Source organism: Sceloporus undulatus, chromosome 5 (genome assembly GCF_019175285.1).
Source record: "Sceloporus undulatus isolate JIND9_A2432 ecotype Alabama chromosome 5, SceUnd_v1.1, whole genome shotgun sequence".
NCBI lineage: Eukaryota > Metazoa > Chordata > Lepidosauria > Squamata > Phrynosomatidae > Sceloporus > Sceloporus undulatus.
Window position 1 is genome coordinate 168,077,900 of NC_056526.1, and position 24,950 is coordinate 168,102,849.

Genomic DNA, 24,950 nt, shown 5'->3' on the forward strand with positions numbered 1-24,950 from the left:
AAGGCAGGCACACATACATGCATGAGTGCACGCACGCCACTATGTATATTAAGGTGATTTCCATATATTTGCTTACTTTGCATGAGATATTCTAAGATTTCACCATATACTTCCAAAGCCTACAGCCTCAACAGTTTTGCAGCCTCCACAGCTAGACATCTGCTTCTTTCCAAACTGAAAAATTTGTACTGATCTATGAATAAAAATACTGATTTCCCTGCTTCTGAAGAAGCATTGTGAATAAACTACAACCCACCTGGGATGGCAGAATTCTGGCCCTGAGATTAAGGGTGAGATGAATGGTGGTTAACAGCTGTTAAGTATGATAAAACAACAATAAGAAAACACTTCTCTTCACACAAAATGGAGATGGTCAAAAGTGGCAACAGCACTAGCCACTGCTGTAACCTGAAGCTGACATGACAGTCAGAGAACCATAAGCATGCAAACTAGGAAACCACATTAGCCAGTAGAGGCTGAACACACCATCTATATTTTGCTTCCCTGTGGTCACAGGGCTGCTTTTCTTTGCTTAGTCTTTTACCACACTCTCTCACAGATGCAGATACACATAGATCCAGTTCAGAAGTGGTCTCTTGTATAACTAAAGCATTTCTTCAGAGACAAGTTAGTGACACCAAACAAAACAGATAAAAATACGTCCTGACCGATTCTTTAAAACTTCAGAGTCTACCACCATGTTTAGACTGATGGCTCATGGTTTTCCCATCGGAATACTGTATAAGCAATTCCATTTATCAAGAATACAGCAAGCAGATTTGAAAGTAATTTCTAGTAAAGGACAAACTGTTCATGAAGCCATTTACACCCCTCCCTTAAGGGACCATTGTGCCAGATGGCACTCTGCAGATGCAATGACAGCAATGATTAGGTGTTGGCATTACAGTAGCACAGACTTCTTAATAAGTTCAATGGTATACACCTTTTGTTTAATCATCTGCTTTCCCTCTTTAGTCACTTCATAACACAGGTGAGCCAAAAAAAGAATAGTGAGATGAAACTATGCCTCAGGGAAATGTTGTAGATTCTTAGGACAAAAAGAGACCTGCATATTTTGCTGTATTTCATTCAAAGATACAGAGTTTTGGCCTCCTGCACTAAGGAACTCCTTGGATAGGATAACTGTTGAATAGAGAAAGTGAGAGCTGTACTTGAAAACATCTGGGGACCATTGGGTAGGGAAAAGCTATATATCTGCAAAATATTGAGCTTGGTACATTAGCTCTACAAACTCTGCTTCAGCACATGTGAAAGAAAACTTGAAGTTTCTTGAAGGCAATGTTTCTTTTCTACTTCCTTTATTTCCTAGGATTTCACTGGTTAGGGAATAGATTTTTGTATGTGTTCTTGTATGTTAGCCAGAGGTATCAGTTCTTGAAGAATCAAGGTACTGTCTGGCTACTGACAAGTTTTCTAGGAATAACGGGATGCCACACTCCATTGTCCCAATATTGGCCTGGACTTGTAAGTAGCTCCCTCCCCACACCAGAAGCTGGAATGCATTGTAACCAGAAGCTAAAATGCATTGAACTATAGAGCAATGCTACCCAAAGTGATGGTCCCTGGACCAATGCCAGGCCCTGAGCCATTGACTGCTGGTCCCTGGCATGTTTCCAGGAAAGAATGCAGTGATTATAGCCAATCAGCATGAATATGATGCCAGTTCCTGGTACACTGTGGAGGAAAATAATTGCTGGTCCCTCATAGCCCAAGAAGCACTGATATAAATCAACTCTGTATCTCTCAAATCTACCTCTATGCCTTCTGAGCTTCCATCTTTTATCAATGACTTAGAAATAGTTGTTAACACATTTATCACAAGGGTGTATAATTCCTTATTATTATCAGATATTGATTTCCCCAACACATAAATAGATGCATTATTTCAATCACATCCCACTCCACTTCCCGTGCAGTTCCTAGTCCTATAAATAAGTGTATGTGTGAGAATGTAAGCACATGTGTGTATGAGAGAAACGTTGTACACAAAAAAAGTGTGCACTGTTCACACAGCTTAACTAGAAGTTTGACAGCCTAGTACAAGGTTCTGGAGTAATCAAATTCAACTGCAACTAGTTATCCCAGTCTGTACACCACTGAAGGCTGCTTGTTGGTTAAATACTAGTTTTATTTAGGGAAAGACAATGTATGCAAGATGAAAAGGGATACATTTAACTGTTCTGGCAAATGGTGAGGTTCATTTGGAAGCAATCAAGCACTGACCTTTGTATAACATTCTTCTGCTATGGTATGGGTGCAGTAAACCCCATCACTATTTACTGTAATGTCCTTGAATACAGTGTTCAAGGCTATTGCTTATAAGCTTTCCTTCTTCTTCAGTCATGGTCCTTGGAGTCCAGAATGGCTATCTAGCTTACCACTGTATACTCTGACTTGCAGCTCCAAGGCTTCAGGCAGATCTTTCCTAGTATGAGATCCTTTAACCGGAGCCAAGGACTGAACCTGGGACCCTGTGCATGAAACACATGTGTTCTGCCATCAGATCATCCCATAGTTGTTCAGGTACAGCAAATATGGAATGGTCTGATATACTGTACTGCTTCCTTCTTCATCCCCTGGAATCTGGATTGTATGAATGTGCAGAATTAATCTAATTATCATATGGCATCAGCAGCAGAATACAGCATTTCTTAGAATATAAATCTTACCTCCACTCACTCTCCATGAAACTTCAAGGAAATCTTTAGCAAGCCACCAAAACATCACCACCAAAATATCAACTGTCCAGTTCCAATGAGTCTCACTTAAAATGAAGATTTCAGCCAGATGGGCTTATTATCTTTTACCACTCCTCCAAGTGTTTGCTTCAAGAATGTTTCAGCTGTTTAGCAAGGAGACCACACATTACACAAACCACTGCTTTCACAGTGCTGTTTCTATAGCAACCATCTTATTAAAGCAGCCATCTGCTTTAAATATTAAACTTCACAAGACCATCATGGCAAGCTTTAAAACAATATCACATGTTCATGAAATATTAAAGCTGGAAACAAAGGGCTGCATAGAAGAACTTCTCTCCTGAATATATATTTTTGATGTCTGATGGGTTATCCTGGGTTTGTTCTGACTCTTCAGGAGAGGAATATTATTGTAGAACCACAGTTTGTAAGACTATATAGTATGTCCTGGTTTGTTGCTTTTATAAAAGTAAGCATTATTTTATATTCAGAAAACAACAAAAAGCAGAAGCAGGGTTTTATTTTTAGCCTACTTAAAACCATTTCATTTTAAACACGACTTTTCAGCTCTTCTCACCTTTTTAGTACTAAATCTTCTCAAAATTGTAAAAGGAGTTGTTTGAGACAATAGGGAGCAAGTTAAGAGTCTCTTTTGTTTTTTCATCTTTAGAGATGGCATATGCTGAATCGTTTAAAAGCAGCACATAGAATACATTTTATTAAAACATTTTTAGGATAGAAATCTCAACAGAACCTGAAGCAACCTCTATTCTGGTTATAATTAGGGTGAGGAATCTCTCTCTCTCTGTCACTTTAAATCATTTGTCAACTTATGGTGATCCCCATGAATTTAATAGGACTTTCTTAGGCAAGAATTCTCAAAGGTGGTTTTGCCAGTTGTTGTGTGCCTTCAAGTTATTTCTGGCTTATGGCAAACCTAAGGTGAATCTATCATAGGGTTTTCTTGGCAGAATTCTGAGGAGGCTGTTCTTGCCTTCCTTTGAGGCTGAGGTTATTGTAATTTGCCCAAGGTCACCCAGTAGGTATCCATGCTCTTCCAATGAAATATAGTTCACAGCACCTGGTATTTGTTGGTAGTCTCAATCCAAGTACTAAATAGGTCTCATCCTGCTTAACTTCCAAGATCAGTAGCCCTCTGGTTCTTCATGAACTATCACTCCAATGATTGAAGTGATAGTTCATGGCCTGGCATTGGCTCAGGGCCTGGCACTGGTCCAGGGACCACCACTTTGGGTAGCACTGCACTATAGTACAATGCATTTTAGCTTTTGGTTACAAGGCATTCCAGCTTCTGGTGTTTGGAGAGAGCAACTTTTCAACGGGCCACTGGTAGGCACTGATGGGAACTTGAGTGCAAGAACCTTAGAACAGTAATAGCTGCCACAACCCTGTTAAAATCATGAAATCTAGAACCTTTGCTGCTGTGTCCAATTCACAGGCAGCTATTATAATTCAAATAGCAACTAGCTTACAAAATGTTACCAAGTGCTTTGCTTCAGTACTGGCAAGCTCCTATGTTTCATTTCATTCATTTCAACTTTTTCCCTTTTTTAATAAATGGTGCAGTATTATTTTGACATTTCACTTTTCTCTATTATTGAAGGCATACTACCAGGCTTGTCTTCTAATGGTGAGGTATTCTAAATGCAGGTAGTGACTGCTTTCTGCCCAGATCCTCAGAAAGTAGCTGCATAAGCAACGATGACTGCTCTACCCACATTACTTTGATCCAAGACTATCTTCAAATCCACCTTCTTTTCCTTTGAAATAAGGTTGTCTAAAATTGGATATTCTTTTCAGGAACTCAGATGCACAGGTTCTTAAAGACTATCCAGGAGTCCTCAAGGTGTTCTGAACTTCAGAATGAAGAACTTTTGAACTTAGACTCCTCTGTTCCAAAAGAGAAGGTCTGCCTCTTGAACTCAAAGCAAGTCTCTGTTTGAGCTGTGGGTGCTTTTGCTTATAGCAAAGTAATTCAGAGGTCCATGTGTACCAAAGGGGATTGCTGTGCCATCCTAAGATGCCTTGAAACATTTCCAAGCAATGTTTTTCTTCAGTGATTATATTTCAGAGCAGTGTCTCAGTCCTGCCCTCAACAGCCTAAGAGCAATTTCTGTTAAAGCAATAGGGAGGCATCCATTCAGCTCTAGGTGTGGCCTTTGTTAAACCTGCTGGACAGGATTTCTTTTTCTTTTCACTGTTTAGATGACAAACCCATGACAGCGTCTGTATTTATTCTGAGATATTAATCTAAACCGACACAGAGAACCTGCCTATCTACAAAAAGCAGCAAGCTAAACTGTTCTTCCTAATTTCCTATACTTTCTATCACATTCTGTCCTGCAAAAATTAAACTCATAGATCTTTAACACTCTCCAAAAAGCATTATGGAAGGTAAGCACAGAGATGAGTTCCATATGCATTTGCTCTTTGGCATCTGCATATAAAATATAAAGAGGCTACACTATGCACTGCAGATGAATGGTCCTCTGAACGATTGCTTCTCCATTCAGATGAAAGAATAACACACAGTAAACAAGATACTATTCCTACCTGATATGCTGCTTTTCTACTTTCAGGGAACCTTTTTCCATGCAGAAACATCCAGACCTGTCCATTGCCACACAATATGCAGCATCAGGTGATGAAACCCATGTGCTGCCTCATCCAGTAACTGAAGGGTGGCCAGGAAACTGGTGGTGCTGGAAGCCTAGGTGTATCACTATGTTCTCCAAAACAGTATACACAATTTATTAAATGTATTTTGAACATGAGTGATTTTGAAACCAGAACATCTGTAAGCATATGCTTTCCCAATAAAGTTGCTGGATAAGATTAAAAATTTGCTTTTTTTGGGGGGGGGGGGGGATTACTTTTTTGGACTACAACTCTCAGAATCCCCAGGGGATTTGGGGTTTATAGTCCAAAAATTATATGCAAGCTCTGCTTTCAGACAACCTTGTTACATTAGTGATAGTAACTGGTAGCCAACACAAGATAAGACATTCTTATGCATCTGTTACTTTCAGAAATATAGGTCAGTTCATCTGATTTAAGATTAAAACTAAAGGTTTATCTTTTAAATTAATTTGTCCTGAGATATCTATCTCATGAGTTTCCTCAAATGCTGCAATGAAATCTGTGGAACATATGAACAACTATGGGATATCACAGACCCATTCTGTTCTGTATTTTACTGTTGTTGGTCCATAAATACCAACAAGTGGTGCTTTATAATGTAATCTTGTATGTGCCCTATATAGAGCTGTATCTGTAGCAGCACTCTAGCCCTGGAACTTTGCTCCAAGTAAAGTCAGATTAGCTTTATCCTTACTGAGTATGGTCCAAAACACACTGCAGAAATAATCCAGTTTGAGACAGCTTTAACTGCCCTGGCTTAGTGCTAGGGAATTCTGTGAACTGTAGTTTTGTGAGACATTTAGCCTTCCTTATCAGAGAGCGACAGTTCCCACGATTCCCTATCACTGAGCCATGGCAGTTAAAGTAATCTCAAACTGGATTATTTCTGCAGTGTGTTTTGGACCTATGATGCAAATGCATTTTGATGAACTTTCAGATTACACAGGCAGGGTACAGACCACCCCTTTGGGGTGGCCTGCACTCGCCCCTTTTTTTGCCGGGTTGGAGGCAGGGCAGCCTGAACGGCAGCCCCTGTGACTCCAACACGGCACTTTCCCAGGCCACGGGGAAGCGGCAAAATGCCGTTTTCCCGTAGCCTGGGAAATGGGTGTCCTTGGGGCTTCATGCCCCTGGACACCCCGGGAGCCGCAGCCAGAGGAGAAAGGGGCCACTCAGCCCCTTTCTCCCTGGCATTGTTCCCGCAGCCATTTGGTGGCTGTGGGAATGAGGTGCCCTCCAGAAGGAGCTCCGTTTCGGAGGTCCTTCTAGAGCCGCTCATAGGCCGCCACAAGCAGCCTGGGGGGCGACAACATGTCATGCCCATGTACGTCATAATGGCAGCGCCCGTGTACACAGGGTGCTGCCATTATGCTGCCGCCGGCATGTATTAGGATTAGGGAGCATATACATGGTGCGCGCTCCCTAACCCTAATACTAGCCCTGGTACACCGCTTTTTGTTGGTCTGTACCATGCCACAGTTTAGTTTAAAGATTTTTGGGGCGGGCGAGGGAGTACTTTTTCTGTTGTAATACAGTATACCACTTTACATTAGGGTCCTGGGTCCTAGTGAGCAGAAAACAGATTTATGAACATTTTAAACAAACAACATCTGCTCCAATGTTCAGTGGGGGCTTACTTTTAAGCAAAGGATTGCAGCTTGAAGTGTCATGTTTCCTGATAATTGTTTTATGAGCTGAAGTTTCTTTATACATGTAAAATCTGCAAAAAACAAATACATTTTACGCATTTTAATTCTTTGCAAAAGAGTGAACATACATCATTCCTTCAGACTAATATTTGAAATATCTTCAGAACATTGAGCCTTTAATTATTTTAAACAGAATACACAATACTTTAAAAAGCATTTTGTGACCATAAAGATCTTGTATGGTACTGTGCATAGTATTTAAAGATAGTTAAACAGCATGAAGTGACAAAATTAATTTGCCATTGGTTATATGATGCCCACTGAGCAACAACTAAAACAAGCAAGCAAACAACTCATTTTTAGAAAATGAACTAATATCTCCAGCATAGATTCTCTTCCAATGTTTACATATATTTAAATACCCTGACATCAACAAATCCATTGGGAAGAAATTATATGATAGATTTTTACTGAAATATATGGGATGTGCTAGCATGGGGCATTTCAGACTATGGATTTATCAAATATTTTATTACTGGAGTTTTCCAAACTTCTGATAGCAGTTGTTTGCTGCCTTGTTCCACTTCTGCATCCCAAAGTTTAAATTTCAGATTGGTAAGAAAGCAATAAAGGTCACTGGTTTCTTCTTACATCATATTCTAAAATAACCATGCTAAAATAGATAGGGAAGAACTGACCATACTCAGTGGGCCTGATTATCTACTTCTATTTTTGAGAATGCCTTGATTTGACCATGCCTACTTCCAGTGAATTGTGCTAATTCCCCTACTATCTGTGGCAAGGGACTTTGAGTTCATACTTAGCAGGCAGCCTCCTCTTTGAGCAGTGAACATTTATATTAATTTGTAATTGGGTAATATTATACAATTCAGTTGTTTTTAGGTTACAAGTCTCCAGATATTGTTGGATTACAAATTTCAGAATCCCACACCAAAATGAATAGATTGAATCTTGCACAAGGGCTTCCATTTCCAAATTATTTAAAGTAAGAATTACAGTATATTTATAAACATGGCATCCACGATTCATCTGTTTAAAACAACACATTTTAAGTTTTCTAGGATTGTTAGGCTTAATATATTGAAAACTGATATCTATAACTTTAACAAATCCCACATGTTCTCACATACAGTAATTAACAACATATGTAATGCTGCATCACCTCCATTGTGGCATCTGATAGCTATAATCTATTTAGCACAAAGATAAATCATACTGCATGCAGGAAAATTAGCTGCATATGAAGACTGCTTCACCTAGCTCATAGCTTGGGTCAACAGTTGCCTTTTACATATGGAACATTTGAAGGAATGGCCTGTCTGCTGCCTTTTATAAACATCCTTAATTCCCAAAATGCAATTTTGAAAGTCAAGAATACAAGAAAAGCCTTTCAGAAGGGTATATGTATCAGCACAATTCCCTCTTCTGTGGAAGAGTTTTTGAAAACTTTCTAAGTCATTTAAGAACGTAAAGCTTATGGTGCTTAGAATGTGCCATTATAGGTTTTATATTAAGATGTTCCTGAAACATCTACTCATTCTAGTGAATGGCTGCCGGAGGAACATTATGTCCTCAGATGCCCAATGTGCGTTTTCCTAGACAGCGTGTGCGTATTTCCCCTGCTAACAGCTTCACTGAGTCTACGCCAACATCCGTGATCCAGGTCACTTTAGTTAGCCTGATACAGCACTTGCTGGCTGTTACATAACTGCTTTCAGGAATTCTGGGATCATGTTTGTAAACACTACAGCCATGTGCGTGGAGCCACGTTATGAGAGCAAGAGCATGGGCTGAAACTCCTACTTTGAAGGTAAAACCTGGCACTACAATGTTTATCCTTCCAAGCTATCCTTGCAGCATAAGACCAGCATGTTTCAGTCTATTTTGTCTCAACAGGTTTCCTTTCCATGGCCGACAGCAACAAGCAATTAACACTGCTGGGTATTTTCTTTTTAAAAAATGACTGAGGTTTTATTTCTTCTCCCAAAGAACACCTGAGTTCAATGCAAGGAAGCTCTCCTGATTCTAGAGGCCCTGCTTTCTGTGTTAATGTCTATTGTTTTAATAAGCACAACAGACAGTCTTGAAGAAAGAAAGACAATACAAAACACCTCAAGTATAAGAGAGATGAGGACATTTAGCATCATGGAACTAGTGACACAGAAGCAAACCTTTGATGTTGGTTCAAACAGATCTTAAATTATTTCTGCTGATTGTAAAAAAACAACACACCTCAATTTCATCATCTTTTAAAGATAAAATTAAATAATACAACTCAAGAGATCCATGGTAGTTTTATTCTAGACATAATATGTGTCTCAGGTGTTCTAATCTATATGGGCAAGTGAATTTAGGGGAAAATATTTACCCAGTAAGTGCAGCAACCCAGAAATCCTATTGTTTAAAAATACATTATTGCCATTGTTTGTGCTTCACCCTTGAAATTTCATTAGACATTTGAATCAAGTACAGATGTCCTCTTCCCCCCCAGACCTGATCTATGCTTTATAATTTCTATAGCCAATCTTTCATTAAGTAGCGAGATTTTCCTTAGATTATTTTACTCTGTCTTACAAGCAAGTCCACAATATACTAAGTATTATAACCAGCGTGTTTCTTTTTCTTTGCTTTTGAAAAAAAAAATACTTCATGCCTCTGCCAGTCCCTTTGAAATGCAGCTGTGGACCTCATTTACTTTTGACCTTTACTGTAAGAGCCGAGAATAGGTTGGAATTAAAATGTTACTCAGCCCTGCTGAGCTTGCAGTTCTTCAGACCTTTTAAGCCAAGAATAATAAGGAAAGCACACAGATCCCACCCCAAATCAAAACAAAAAGGAGAGAACCTTAGAAAATACAAGCCTTTTGAAGACTACAGTCTTTTCTTTCTGCATTACATGCTATTAAAAAAAATACAATAGAAAGAGTTCTGAAAACTGTGATAAATTCCCCATAATTGTGAAATAAAATAACGAAGACTGTTTCCTGTTCACTTGGGAGAAGGGAAAACCACAAGGTAGTAGGACTAGGAAAAAAAAGCCAAGTATTGTGGTCCATGAGACTTCATACACATGAAGACACAGAGAGCCTGTGTGTGATAGCTTTTGGTTGGCTGAGACAGAGGTGTTCTGGGACTGCAACATGACATTCATATGGCAAATTGGCTCAAGGTTATTACCATCTGTGATTTTCAATTTTATCCTGTGACAGCATGCTCAGCATTAATAACTATGAACATGCTGTAGCCTGATCAGTTTACTGACCCTCTAGCCAGCAAAATTCACACTTTACCTCAAGAAAAACACTACATCAATGAAAGGTCTACCGACTTAAAAAAAAAAAAGATTAGATGCTTAGGCTGCAGACCTTCAGGGTTAGACCATTCCAACACCATTTTCTTCCATGGACTTTACCCAGCTTAACTATATTGCAGGCTTGCAGCCTTGGCTTTTTGTTCTGTTTAGATTGCTCAAAACGTTATAGAATCCAAAACCAGAGAACACACCCACCATGACTTGCATGTGATTTTAGCTGCTTACAGATTCTCTAGTTGCCTTTTTGGCAAGCACAGACTGAAATTTACTCCCAATGGCATATAAACTTTAGCTTGCACTGCCCAGTTCCAGCTCTTTGTTGAACAGTGATGACTCTATTTTTGGATCACCACAGATGACCTTGTTGTAAGTTACACAACTGAATGTCGACAAAACAAAAAGTTTTTTTTAAAAGGAAAAACAAGAAAAAAGAAAGAAAAAAGAACTGACTCTTGGAATACTCCAACCAGCTTGTAATAAGGATATGGTGGCTGCGGGCAATAGTAAAATATGGAGTGGAAACATAGACTGCCATGGACTAATGCTGCTGACTTGTGAAATGTTGTACCCGCCTGTTACCCAACAGCTCTTGGGAATTCTGGGAGGGTGTTTGTAAACAGTGCAGCCATGTGCGCAAAGTCCACGTGGTGGCTTCACTCTGGCTGGATCTGCAGAAACTCTGAATGGAGAAAAAGCGGCTCAGGCTGCAGCGATAAAGTGAAAGCAACTTGGAAATACTAATCTCTCTCTCTCTGACTATAAAGGTCAATGTTGCAAAATGTGTGTATGCTCTATCATGGTAAAAGACATTTTCTATAGTAATTAGCCATACCTATTTCCAAAATGTGCGCTAGCCTCAAGTGCATGATAATACTCAAGGAAAGGAATCAGAATCAAGTATATTATTCATATGCTTTATAATCTAAGTATAATCTAAGCGTACCTAATAAAAGTACACACACACACAAGCAAGAAGATTCAAACACTGTCCTCCTAAAAGGCACATAAGAGATTCCTGAAATGAAGATACTGCAAGTATGAAACTATTCACCTATATATGTTATTCTTACTTTCTCCTCCAAGAAGAGGATTGAAAGGGTGCATTTAAAAACTTCACATACGTGGATGCAAATTTAGTCCAACAGGGTAATAAAAAGAAGCATGATTTGCCAACTAAGGCTGAAGAATTTACATTATCTTTCAGCAAATAAGCAACATAAAGAGCCTAGAGATGCTAAAACTGCACTAATTAATAAGATGCAAGAGCATATTGAAGTGATTAATACATACGTTTCAGAACACAGAAGTTGAATCAAATAAACTAGAGCACCTCATTTGTTAAAATGACATGCCACATCCATATTCCTTTATTTGGTGGTTCTCAAACATTTTATCCTTTGGACACCCCCCCCCCCCCCATATCTCCATGCAGATGTCACCTCCTCTCACTCAATGTATATGAATTGTTTAGTGTGTGTATTTTCATTTGTGCATTAATATATATTCACATTTTAACATTTTATAAGGAAATGACTTTGTTCAAATTTTGTTTGAGTAAATGCAATATTTAACTCAACACATGCATTAATTTTACTCATAAAAAGTCTGAGACAAGGATGGGGATGGAGGATCAAGGCCTCCATGTCTCAACCCCTAAACAACTCTCATGCCCCCCCAGGGGTCCTGCCCTACAGTTTGAGGACCATTGCCCTTACTGTTCTTTTTAATTATAGTTACTTCATAGTGCAAAAATTCTTGACAAAGGCATGAAGAAATATTGACACTGAAACAAAAATACAGGTTGGAATGAGTGTTTCTTTTTTTTTTTTTTTACAAAATCTGGTGCTCTTTTGGCTTTGAATCTTGGATTCACTCTCTTGTGATTAAAAAGCAATGGGCTGCAACAACCTTGCCTTTAAAGTATCTAATATTCTGGATTAATCAATGAATTACAGGAGACAGATACTTTTAAAAGTTCAAAGGCTAACTTGAAATTTAATTTTAAGACATAAGGGCAGTTTCCTTGATGTCAATGACATGGAACAGCTAAAATGCTTGAGAAAATTCATTAAGAATTGGATATTCACCAAGCAATTTATTTTCATGAATAAGGTATCTTGGCTATCAATTTCTGATTCTAAAATGATTACCAAAGCAATGCTAATAATGCAGTTTCTCAGAACCAAGTCCCATTCAGCTCAGTGCCAAGTATATGGGTAGAGGAGTACACTCTTAATTCTGTATGCATTGGGTATTAATCCATAGACATTTGTAATAAGATGTCTATGGGTAATAATACTATCAAATTTTGAAATCAGTTGCAACTTTGTGTCTTTGTGTGGACAATTCATTTTTTTAACTTCTATAATTAAGCCCACTAAAACTCTTAATACTACTTCAATTGATCAGTTTTAGTCTGCAGCATGTTCGTTTTCTCCAGTGACTGTACTCTTTTTACACCAAATGCCAGCTAGCCTTCACCCAGCTAGCCATCTAATGCGCAACACACACAGCAATCAATCAAATGTATTAGCAAGTTTAGCACATGGGTAACAGTAACGTTCTTTGTGAAGCCAGCAATAGTAGCTTCAAGTAAAAACAATACTGGGTCTCCCCTCTGCGATCTCACTTAGAGTCAGACACCTGTCATCACTGGGGAAGTGGATGACTAAAGGTGGCCTGAAGTATAGCTATTTGGTTCCATTTTCTTCCTTTCAAATTCAGAGCTTAAAAGCAGTCCCTAGGTTTTTTTTAATAATATATAAAAATAATAGAGATCTCATATATATATATATATATATATATATATATATATATATATATATATATATCCCAAATGTGTACCCAAACTCAGATGTCCTTCACAGTCCTATGCAGCTTGTAAATGGTCCATGCAGTAGACACACCTAAGCTTCCAGTGAGCCAGATGGACCCATTCAAATGCAATAATTTTGGTGGAACAATCTTCAAAGAATTGAAAATACAGGGCAGAAATATGCCCTGTGACAATCTAGCAGCGCTACTCAAGCTTCCACAGACCATTAGGTTTTTCAGTTTTTCACATACATATTAGGATCATTTTTCAAGATAAATATGCTGTTTTGAAGACTAGGAAAGGTTTCACAGTTCACTTACAAAGTGAAGACTTAAACCCTGACCCAAACTTTAGCTAGATACAGTATCTGTGCCCAGTAAAGGAACCATTCCGGAAATTTAGCCAGGGAAACTAATATATCAGTGATGGTGAACCTTTTACAGACCGAGTGCCCAAACTACAACCCATACCCCACTTATTTGCTGCAAAGTGCCACATTCCTCTGGCTTTCTAGTAAGAAACTCTGGCAAACTCTGTGCTAGGGCGACAGCACGTGTGCCCACAGAGATTGCTCTGAGTGCCACCTCAGGCACATGTGCCATAGGTTCGCCATCACTGTAATATATGATGTTTCAACCAAAGTAGCTTTCTTTTACATCCTACAGTATGCTTGGCAACTTATTGTAACATGTTGTGCAAGACCTGAACTACAATGTTATTTGGGCTGCTTCCAGCCAATAAATGTATTTTCCTAGCAGTTTCCTGAAACTCTTCTGGCAAGTCAACAAAACAATCATCGCACAACTGATAGCTTAATGGCATTATTCTTTCAGATGAACAAATATAAAGCTCCCCATAGAGTTTCTTATGCTTCAGCAGAGAACAGAAAGTGTGCATTAGAGCAGCATTACCAAACACAATAATACATATATGGGTGTCAAGATGTCTAATTATGTTCTAAGTGCTTTACAGACTAGTATTATTCATATTTGGTAAAGGCAGAATCTCAATAATACAAAGTGACAAAAACCAAAGCCAAAAAACACCCATATCAAGAGGATTGTACACATACATTTGTATAAAAATAGATCTGAAGTGTGTATTTCATACAACACACAAAGGTAAACTACCGCTTTTCTCCTCAGTCTTCTTAAAAGAGTGAAAAACATGAAAGGGCAGGTTCAAATATGGATTTGCTGGACAGTTGATGACTCTTAGCAGGAGGGGGCTTAACCAATAAGAAGATATCAGCAGCTGCCATTTCTCCTGTAAGCATCAACTGGCTTTGTGTACTGTATTCAGCTTCTGATGTCTTGCTCTACAGCTGTCAGAGGTACAACTGGAGAAGATTTCAGAGTGGGCCTTTCCAGAAGCAACATCACTCAGACTGTGGATTTTTTTTAACAAAAAAGGTTTTGCTGGTCCCCCCCCCCTCTTTGAGTTTTAGGAGGCAACAAAACTTTTTCAAAAATATACAATATATTTAGCAGTGCATTTTTAAATATACCTAGTTTTTTGGTGTGTGTTGTGACAAGTATCTCAAAGGATTAGAGAAAGTGGAAATAAGTGCAAAACATTTTTCTAGTTGCTTTGTTTTACTGTACTCCACTATTATTGACTATTTTGTGTTTAAGGTTGGTCAGTCTTCCAAGACCGGCAGTTCATTAAGTAGATTCCACTAAGGATTTGAAGAACCTCTTATGCAACCCTTATACTATTTAAATGGGGTAAAATATGCATCATTTTGTTGTAGTTAAATTATGTCTTCTTACCTTGAGTGGGTGGGAAGGGAAAGAGAAGTGAAGAACCACTCTTTGCAAACCTAGAAAATGCTACTTCCTGCTCACTTGTGTTTTAATCACTCCAGGAATATCAATTCCCTGGTAGCATTTTTTGAGGGGGGAAGAGGTCTGAAGTCTCTGATTAGAGTCAACCTGATAAATGAAGTACACTATATTACAGCTGCTTCAAACATTAAAGCCAACATATAGAAGCTGTACTCCACAATTAACTTCCTTTTGTTGTTAGTCATACTTCACTTTGAATACGTTTAGGACATTTATTTGTATTAATAAAGTGAATACTCTTAGCCTACACACCAGCCAATACTTTCCTTCTAGGTCACAGCATATGCCCCCCCCCCCCAAAAAAAAAGAATCCTTAAACCCAAAATAAGCATGTTTATGGTTTGATCTATGGACAAAAGGCAATGGTTATCGCACATATCATCTTCAGGTAAATACCCTAAACCTGGTGACAATCAAAACCTACAATTCCCAAGCACAGTCAACAATTAAGAATGCTAATATATGTAGTGTTGTTGTATGCCTTCAAGTCTTTTCTGACTTATGCTAACCCCAAGGTGACCCTATCAAAGGGTTTTCCTGGCAAGATTGTCTGAGAAGGGATTTCCCTTTGCCTTCCCCTGAAGCTGAGAGTGTGTGACTTACCCAAGGTCACCCAACAGGTTTCTACAGCAAGGATTTGAAGACTGATCTCCAGAGTTGTAGTCCAATGCTCAAACCACACCACCACACCAGATCACAGTATACTGCATTATGTACCAATAATAGCAATGAGAAACAGCAGCCCTTCTAGTTAGTTCCAAATCTATTACATGTAGATGTTTTCTGTTACTACAGGTCAGTTGAAATGGATTGCTTTTACCTGCAGTCCAGATTAAAATGATAATAAAGCCATGACAGAGGAGTTACAAATCCCTCTTCTTTTTCTATCCAGCCCTATGTTTCATCTCTGATTCAGACTGCAGTCAGTTTTTTATGATTCATAATGCATCCCACTGCGTTTCAAAACCAGCAGATCAAGCAAATAGCCTTTTCAGATGATGTCACAACACTCAGAATTGGCAAAATGCTTTCACAGCAATCAGGAAGCAGAACTGAATCAATACTTTACCTTGTTTGGCAAAATATAATTGGTGACTGTGATACCAGCTCTGATTTTGGGAAAGCTACCAATTATTCTTTAAAACTTATCATTTTAGAAAGGATTCAAAAGTGGCTGAAGGGCAGAAAGAAAGAAAGCCACCCAGCCAGCTCATGCAGGTGGAAAAAGTTTTTAACTTGCAACAAAATTTACCCATAGTAGCATAGATCACTGTTAAAAGAATATACTGCAGCAAATCATTGGAGTGGGATTGGTTGCTACAACATCAAAGTGGCATCACTTCCACTTTAGATGGCAAAAGACATGGTAAATCCATGTTTTTTCCACTCATAATCTCATATATGCAACTTCTACATCTGACTAAAGATATGCATCTCACCTTGGTCTGAGAATGCTGTGCCCTTTAGATATTGTTGGACTGAAAGCAGTAAAACCAATGGTGAAGGTCTAACACCACTTGCAAAGCCATAAGATTCTCACAGCAATCTAACCCATCTCTGATTCCAAAAGCATTCAACAAATGTTTATTTGTCTCCAGATCTAGTAGTCATCGATATATTGTCCTAAATATACCACAACAACCATATTAAATTGTCAATGGTATTAGCTATTGATAGAAGATTAATTTATCGGAGATAAACTATGGGCAGAAACAGATGGCATTAAAGGGGTAGTGTGATGCCACCCCTTTGAGCATCGGATTGGGGCTGCAGTAACCACACGCTGAGGCCATGATCCAGCTATTTGCCAGTTCAAAAAGAGGCAGCAAAATGCCACTCCTTTTTGAGCTGTCAAAAGGCACCCTTTCTACTGCTGCCACAGCTCTGTAGTGCTCTTGCAGCATGCGCTGTCTGAACACCATGCTGCCAGAGCAAGAAAATGCTGCCCGTCATCAGGTCAGGTGGGTGATGTGACACCTGCTTAGGGACAGTGTCGGGGCATGTGTCATCTAAACCCATGCTGCTCCCAAGCCAGCGTTTACTGCTGGTCTGTTCTGGCCCTATATTTCAGTGGAAGGAACTGACAAAACCACCTCTGAATATTCATTGCTTAAGATAAACCTAAGAAATTCATGTGGTTGCCCAGGCACAAAAGCCACATACACACAGATACTGTACACAAGTTGTCCTCAGAGAGTACCCTACACATGAAGGTGTGGTGGAATTCCATGGAGAAGCTTTGAATAGACATTTCTGGTCTCAGAGCTCCTTGAAGGAAGGGTGGTGTGTAAATGTAATAAATATTATGAATCTTCTGTGTTAGTGCCACCACAATTCTGCTTGCATTGAGGTTTTTCTAAACCACTGAGATTTATAGTCTGGCAGAAGCTTGGAATCTTCAGTTGCTGTCAGAAATTGAAGTTACAACAGTAAGTACCTAAGCTGTTGTATGAATTCTGCTTGCTGACACTGCACAACTCTTTTTGACATACTGGAACTGGTGACTATCATTTATCTCTTTATGATTTCAGTTTTAAATAGTAAAAAAATCATGGTAACTGTTTAGAAATTTCAACTAGTGCACAATAATGTAGCCCATCTGCCCATAGCTGCAGGTTATTGTAAGTATATTAAACCTATACACTCCAGCAACTATAGGAGTTCTTTTCTTCCATGACCATGTCAGGATGCTCAACACTGGCTATACTGGCTAGGGAAGTTGGTATCTATAGCCCAACAATTTCTGAAAGTTCATATTTTGTCACTCCTATCCTAAAGCACCATGTATAGCTTAGACACTTCCAGTTCATATTTTATCATACCCCTAGCAACCACCAGCAAACGTTTAGCATCCATGTACTGAGTCAGGGAATACAGGCAGGTGTTTTCAGTGACTGCTATTCAGATATAGAACTCTGTCACTCAAAGATGCACCAAGACTAGAGCAACACCCAGAAGTGGCAGAAATTGCCTTTATTTTATCTAGTTGCTGGAGCCCATGGATAGGGGGATTCTGAATCTGTTTAGCCACTGTATACTTTAATCTCTCTCATCAACAAGGCTTTCCCCCCAATGTGCCAGGGACCAGCAACATATTTGTGCCCATTGACTAAACCTGCTACTTTCTTTCGTGGAAACTCATCACAAACTAGAATTTGACAGCTTACAAACCAACACTTATCCACAGACTACCATTCTGAGTAGCACAGTTGTAGGCTGCAAATCCAAAAATGAAGTCATGTGCACAGTATGCAGTTCTCCTTTAGAACTGTTTCTGATTAGTTCTAGATTAGATCCAGAAAGAAATAATATTTCATTATGATAAATAAAGGATATCTGCGAAGTGGTAAACATACTGGGAGAAAGGTGGGATATAATAATAATAATAATAATAATAATAATAATAATAATAATATCACCAACATAGTTAGGACTGCACCTTTGCTGTGAGCATATGCTACCATGCGAAGAACTACTCAGTATTTCAGCAGTAACTCTGGGCACTCAAGATGTATACACAGCAAATGTTCCATGGAATTTCAGGATAAATTGCAACCTTTCCCCAAAAGACATCTATTGGTAAGATGCAGCAAAAAATGGAGGCAGTGACTTTGTAGGCTATATCCTGCTTAAATGACATAGTTCACATTCACTATAACCTACATAATGGGTGGGCTAAGTCCAGTCCTCCAGATGCTTTTGGACTGAAATTCCCACTAGTTTTTGTCAGCATGAATAGTGATGAGGAACTGATGTAAAGAACCTGGGTGCTGGGGTCCAACAGCATCTAGAAGGCCACATTTCATCTACATCTGGCCTGATGCACAATCTTTTTCAAGTAGTTTCTTTCTCTCCTCAAAATTTCTCAGAGACTGTTAGCCAATGGCTTGGGAACTACCACTTTGAGTAGTATTTGTTTATTACATTTTTATGCCTCCTTTCTCCCAGAAAAGAACTTCATGCAGCTCACAACATAAAAACATTTAAAATTTTTTACAATAATGTTGTAAAGCACAGGATCACAACTTGAGAGCCACAAATAACATTGTGGTCACATTGGCCTGCGTGAACAAACACAGTGTGCAAAATGGACATAGATACACCCCACAAACTCAAACCCCCAGCATCTCCTAGGATTTCAGGGGATGGAGAAAACAGAGGTGAACACCATCTCTCTTGCTTCCCTTCCAACTTCAACAAGCACCCTGAAGGTCAGTGTTTTCCCACAAATCATAGGCAAAATGTTGTTGTTGTTGTTGTTGTTGTTGTGTGCCTTTGTTGTTTTTGTGTGGATTCAAGTTGTTTCTAACTTATGATGACCCTAAGGTGAAAACCTATCATGTTTTTGTTTTTTGGCAAGTTTCTTCAGAGGGGTTTTGCCATTGCCACCCTCTGAGGCTGAGAGACTGGCTTATCCAAGGTCACCCCATGGATTTACATGGCCAAGCCAAGATTTGAACCCTCAAATCACTACACCACACTGGCTATCACAGATGGCTAGAGAAGGAGGCTTATATCCTCACCACATCCAGTAATTTGTGTATATCACTATTCATTAATGGCAGCAGATATTTATTTTGTTCTAGTAATGGTTTAGAATGTGCCAATATAATTGGTTAGAATATACATGTGTCCAATTCCCTTTAGAAGTTGTACAAGTTAGGAGCCATCACTACCTTCTCTGGTAGTGAATGCTACAATGTAATTATGTGCTGTGTGAGAAAGTATTTCCTTTTATCTATCCTGAATCTCTTCTCTGCTGAGCATTTTGTACATGCTTACTGCAAAATAAGCCGCATTACACCCAGTGGGATTTATTTGCAGATAAGCATGCAGTAGATATCAGCCTTAGTCTCATGGCAGTCAGGGTGAAAAGTCAGATATTGTTAAGTTAGGCTGTAATCCTATACTTGCTTACTTAGGCCAATGGGTCTTACTTTTTACTAGATATGCGCAGAACTGTCCTGTCAGTTCTTGTAAGTACTGTATAGTGGATTAGTCTGAATCTATACTGTAATACAAGAAGTATTCTTAAGTGGAAGTGGGGGTGGGGGCTGAGCAGGAGAAGAGAGGTTACCTGTCTCAGTAGAGTGACTGTTTGGGTCTGCTCTAACAAAATTTGGCCATATACAACTTTACGTTTTTGAAAGCCTGAGCATAAAGATGTTTTTAGATAAGGACACTTAAATTATCCTCAGGTTTGACTTGTTATAGTTGGTTTGAGAGGAATAATATACTAATTTTAAGGTAATATTAAAGGGAATTTCAGTGGTACCAGTGATATTAAAAATCCAAGGGTGGCATGATCCTAAGCTCATTTAGAAGAAAGACCCATGGGTTGCTGTCACAGTCACCTCATTTTGTCATTAAAAAGCTAAATAAATCTCACTCCCATCAAAAAATATCACTAAACACAACACAAACTTTACAACTGGGGGTAGCATAACAGGACTAGTGCGACAGAACATGAAGCAGCAACCAATGCAGGACAAAAGTCCTGGTTGAAACAATAATAAAAGCAACATTTCAATTACATAGCAGATTCTTCTCCTTTTCCAAGACATGTACAAGAAAGTACAGTAAATAAAAATATCTAAAACAAATGCTAAAGACATGCTTTACCTCTATAAGGTTCTTCATGTTCTGAGAATGTTTTTCATTATTAATTCTAAAGAGCAAGGCATGAAGTGGTCTAGACCTCTAATGGCACATATGATGATGTACCACAATGGGATGAAAAAAGACTTTAAAAAAGACTGATTTATATGCACTATACATGCTGTATATGACTATGTCTCTAAACATTACTTTTTGTCTTGCAAATGGGTATACATTTAAGTACTTCAGAGGAGTGGTGTAAGCACTCTTAACCCTAAAAGATGACTTGGTTTTATAGTACTGGTGAGGAACTTGTGGTCTTTCAAGTGTTGTTTGATATTTTGCAGCATGCTTGACCACTGGCCATGCTGGCTGTGACTGACACGAGTTGGAGTTCTGAACTGACCACAGGTTCTCAAGCCCTGTGTTGCAGAATGTGTCCCAGAACATTGGTACTGTATTTATGGATTGGAAAAAATAGGTATTTAGGTACTTATGAATTGTAGAGGAGAGAGTTAATAAATTCTATGAATCAGTGCACCAAAATACAGCCTGAAACAGTTGAGAATTCAGGCTCCAAGTCTGTTACAATGCATACAGCAAGTCTGAAGAATGTGTAGTCCTCCAAGTGTTGTTGGATTGCAATCCCCAAGCATTGGCTATGAGGAAAGATGAAGTTCAACATCTGGAGGGCCAAATGTTCCCCAGCCCTGACACAGAAAGATACACACCTCTGTACATACTAGCAATCCAATCCAACATGGCATTCAGCAGTTGACTTAATGGTCTACTCTATTTGGAGTGGCCATAGATGGAATCACAGAGTGGAAGCTGTGCAGGAGGACAGCATCTATCCTCAACCAACCTCTGTGTATGTCTTCTAACTGAAAATCTGTGTGCAGAATCTGTTCTCATGCTTAGCCCATTATCAGTTTCGGAGGATTTCCGTTTTTGTTTAAGCTTTTCAGAATGCTGGATGCTCATAACAAAACATGAACACTCAGCTTATACCTATGGAGCAAAGTTTAACACATGGGGAAATCCCTGCACCCACCCTTCTGGCAGAGGAAACAAAGTTTGGAAAGACGTTTGCCATCATCATGTAGGCAGTGGATAGTTTGTTTGTTTGTTTGTTTTACAAAGAACAGAACTCTTTACACAATACTTTGTACACGTATTATTAGGTCAAATAATACAATCTTCATCTAGGAACCTACGAAGAGGGGCATGGAAACATTGTATATTGCTATTATTATTAATAGTTTTATTATTATTATTATTTTCAGAAAGGGGAAGAACAATGTAGGAAATACGAAGCTCATACCATTTGATTAAAAAATGCCTGATACAATCAAGCACAGGCCAATGGACGACTTTAAACCTTTCGGAAGAGTGTTACAAAGGTGCTGCAGGTTGGACACACTTGACTTGAGGGTCAAAAGTGCCAATGATTCTCAAGGGATTTTTTGGTGGGTTTTTCGGGCCATGTTCTAGAAGGGTTTATTCCTGACGTTTTGCCAGCATCTGTTTCTGGCCTCCTCAGAGAAGGTCCATGCCAGCCACAGATGCTGGCAAAAGGTCAGGAATAAACTCTTCTAGAACATGGCCACATAGCCCAAAAAACCACAAAAAACTATGGATGCTGGCCATGAAACTCTTTGGACTTCAGATTCTGGAGGGAGAATTTCAACAGGTATGGTCTCCTGGAGGGAAAGGAGCCTAAGCACACCTGAGTGTGAATTTCTTTGCCTTTGGACCAACCCCACAACCAAAGCCTATTCATGCCTCTTGACCATTAACACCCATCTGCCAAATTTGTTTTACAAATGAGCCCTGTTTGGCAGACCACTGAAAGTGCCACCATGGAATACACAAGCAATTACACCTACGAATGGCCACTCCTTGTCAGCACTCCTCTCTCTCTCTCTCTAATGCCAGCCTGCCATTAAAATGCAAATACAATGGCCTCATTAGCTGGCAAGCAACACCCACTGACCTTCTTTGACAGAGAGAGGAAGATCTCTATTCTATTTGTCTCTTCCAAATGACATTTTGGAGGCACAACAGCCACTCAGGACCCCTTCCTTTCCCTGCTGTTTCTCACTCCAAGGTGTCAGGTTTTGCATGTGTGCATTACCCACCATCCATTTTTCAAAATGAGATCATTAGACAGACTGTTTTCAAGCGAAGGCTGCTAAGATCACCCCCCCCCCAACACACACACACACATAGACAACTCCTCCCTCTCTTCCATTCCTCAGCCATTTAATCCATTTGCAAAAGGGAAATCAGTAACAGGATGTCAGCATTGGGCTGGAGTGGGGAGAAAACAACTTACTAAAGAGAAAAGCAGCTTTATCAAAGCTTCCATGACCAGGTCAAAAAACATCAGCAGCGGAGGCGAACGAGGGCAGAAGGTCTGGAAACACAAAACAAAGCTGCCACAGAGCAGCACAGGGTTGCCCCTACAGATTTCGATTTGTTTCAACGTCCCTGATCATATCGACCTACAATAAAAAAGGACATAAAGAAGATCCCCCTCACTTCCCCATAGCCATGCCTTGAGTGTCAATAAAGCAACTCAGAGGACAAAACAATTCGTCTGTGTCCTGGAGGGTGAAAAGGGTGCTGGGGGTGCAAATCTCCTCTCCAATGTCTCCTTTAGGACTTCAGATTCTTTCACAAAAACTCCACCACCTTTTTCCTCCCATTTTTTCTGGCCTCGCTCCCCCTTCTTCGGATCGCGCCTGCCCTTTGTGTCTGTCTGCTTGTTGTGTCACCCGTTGGAAACCAAACGTTCAGGAAAAGCACAAAAACAGACTTATACAGAAAGATCCCCCCCCCCCCTCTCTCTCTCTCTCTCACACACACACACACAAACATCCATCTGCCGGACCGAGACAGTCTCTCTTTGTGGCCCCTCTCCAGAAAGAAAAGGCGAGTTTACTCTTTCCTCCCAACGATCACAAACCTCCTTTAAAAAAAGGGGGGAGTCAGTGGATCTGCTCGAAAACTTTGGCTCAAGTGAGCCAGCACCGATTTTTATTGTGACATATATATATATCTATCATCAAGGCTTTGATCAAAGGAGTCCGATCCCAGGATCCAAGTCGAGGCGAGGAAGAAGCTCTGCAGCACGTGTGGAAAAGGAGAAGCAGCCCCCATTTAAAAGGCAGCTTCGAGGGGAAGAAGGAAAGGACTCCATGAAGGGAGAACTTTTTCCCCCCAAAAGGGGCTCCAAACTTACTCTTTGATCGGCCCAAAGCAAGCAGGGAAAAGAAGCTTCAAAGGCTGAAAGAAGCCAACTTTCCCCAGAGGAAAAGGAGGAAAGCGAGGCTGGGGAAAGGGGGTGTCTAGAAGCCTCTTTTAAACAGAATCTCTCTCTCTCTCTCTGTCTCTCTCTCTGTGTCTCTCTCTTTGTCTGCCATGTTGGAGAAGCAGCTCTCATCACGACTTGTGCGGCCGGGTTTTGTTGTTATTGGTTGAAATAATGATTGCAACAATACTAATAATCCCCATCATAAAAAGTCATAGCAATGGGCCACCCAAGGAAGGAGGAGGAGGAGGAAGGGAAGGAGAGCTTTGGAAAGAAAGAAGGGGAAGAATAAAAGAAGGGAAGGGGAAGAGATCGGGGAGGGCAAGGCTCTGACCTCTCTCTCGGCCGCCTGTGGGCTCCCTCCCAAGCGCTGGGCTCTCTCCCTTCGCTCCAGTCCTAAAGGGCAGCCATCTTGCTTCCTTCTGCTCCTTGACGAAAGCAGCAGCAGCAGCAGCAGCAGCCTGGCCTCCTCCGCATCAATATTCATAAGGGCCCTTTGACGTCTCTTCCCTCTCAGCCCTCCGCCGCCGCCGCCGCCGCCGCGAGGATGGAGCCCCAGCGCCGGACGTGACTGCCATGTGAACCGGCTCCAAGGGAAGGGAGGGCAGGGAGGAGGGCTGGCTGGCTGGGGGAGGCCCACAGGAGCCGCCCCACCGAACCCCAGGGCTCCCCTTGTCTGCCTTTAGCTTGGGGTCGGGGGCTGGGAAGGAGGATAGGGACCCTCTTTCCCTGCCCTTGGATGCTTAGGGAAGGGCCTCCCAGGAGGAGGAGGAGGAGGAGGAGGAGGAGGAGAACTGAGGGGGGGACGTGGCAAGGGCCTCCCCCCCACCACTACCACCCACTCTTTTGAAAAGTAGACCCGAAGTAAGGGCTTCAAGGGCTTCCCGGAACGTGGGAAGGGTCTCCTCACTATCGCCCGCTTCCTCCAAGAGGGGTACCAGGGCGAAAAGGAAGGGCTTCAGCGTCCCCCCCGGGCCTGGGAAGGGTCTCCTCAACGTGGGAAGGGTCTCC

The 24,950-nt window shown here is 40.3% G+C and overlaps 1 protein-coding gene across 4 annotated transcripts in view; it reads right to left on the reverse strand.

Moving 5' to 3' along the window:
• TET2 (tet methylcytosine dioxygenase 2) overlaps nt 1-24,686 on the reverse strand; it is a 78,533-nt gene extending 53,847 nt beyond the window's left edge. For 3 of the 4 annotated variants that reach the window (XM_042466905.1, XM_042466904.1, XM_042466902.1), the window contains exon 1: nt 24,274-24,686. The gene's annotated coding sequence lies outside the window, so the exon portion shown is untranslated. Of the gene's footprint in view, nt 1-2,690; nt 2,841-24,273 lie in introns of those variants that run through there. The other variant, XM_042466903.1, reaches the window with a different exon arrangement.
• Between the last annotated feature and the right edge of the window lie 264 nt (nt 24,687-24,950).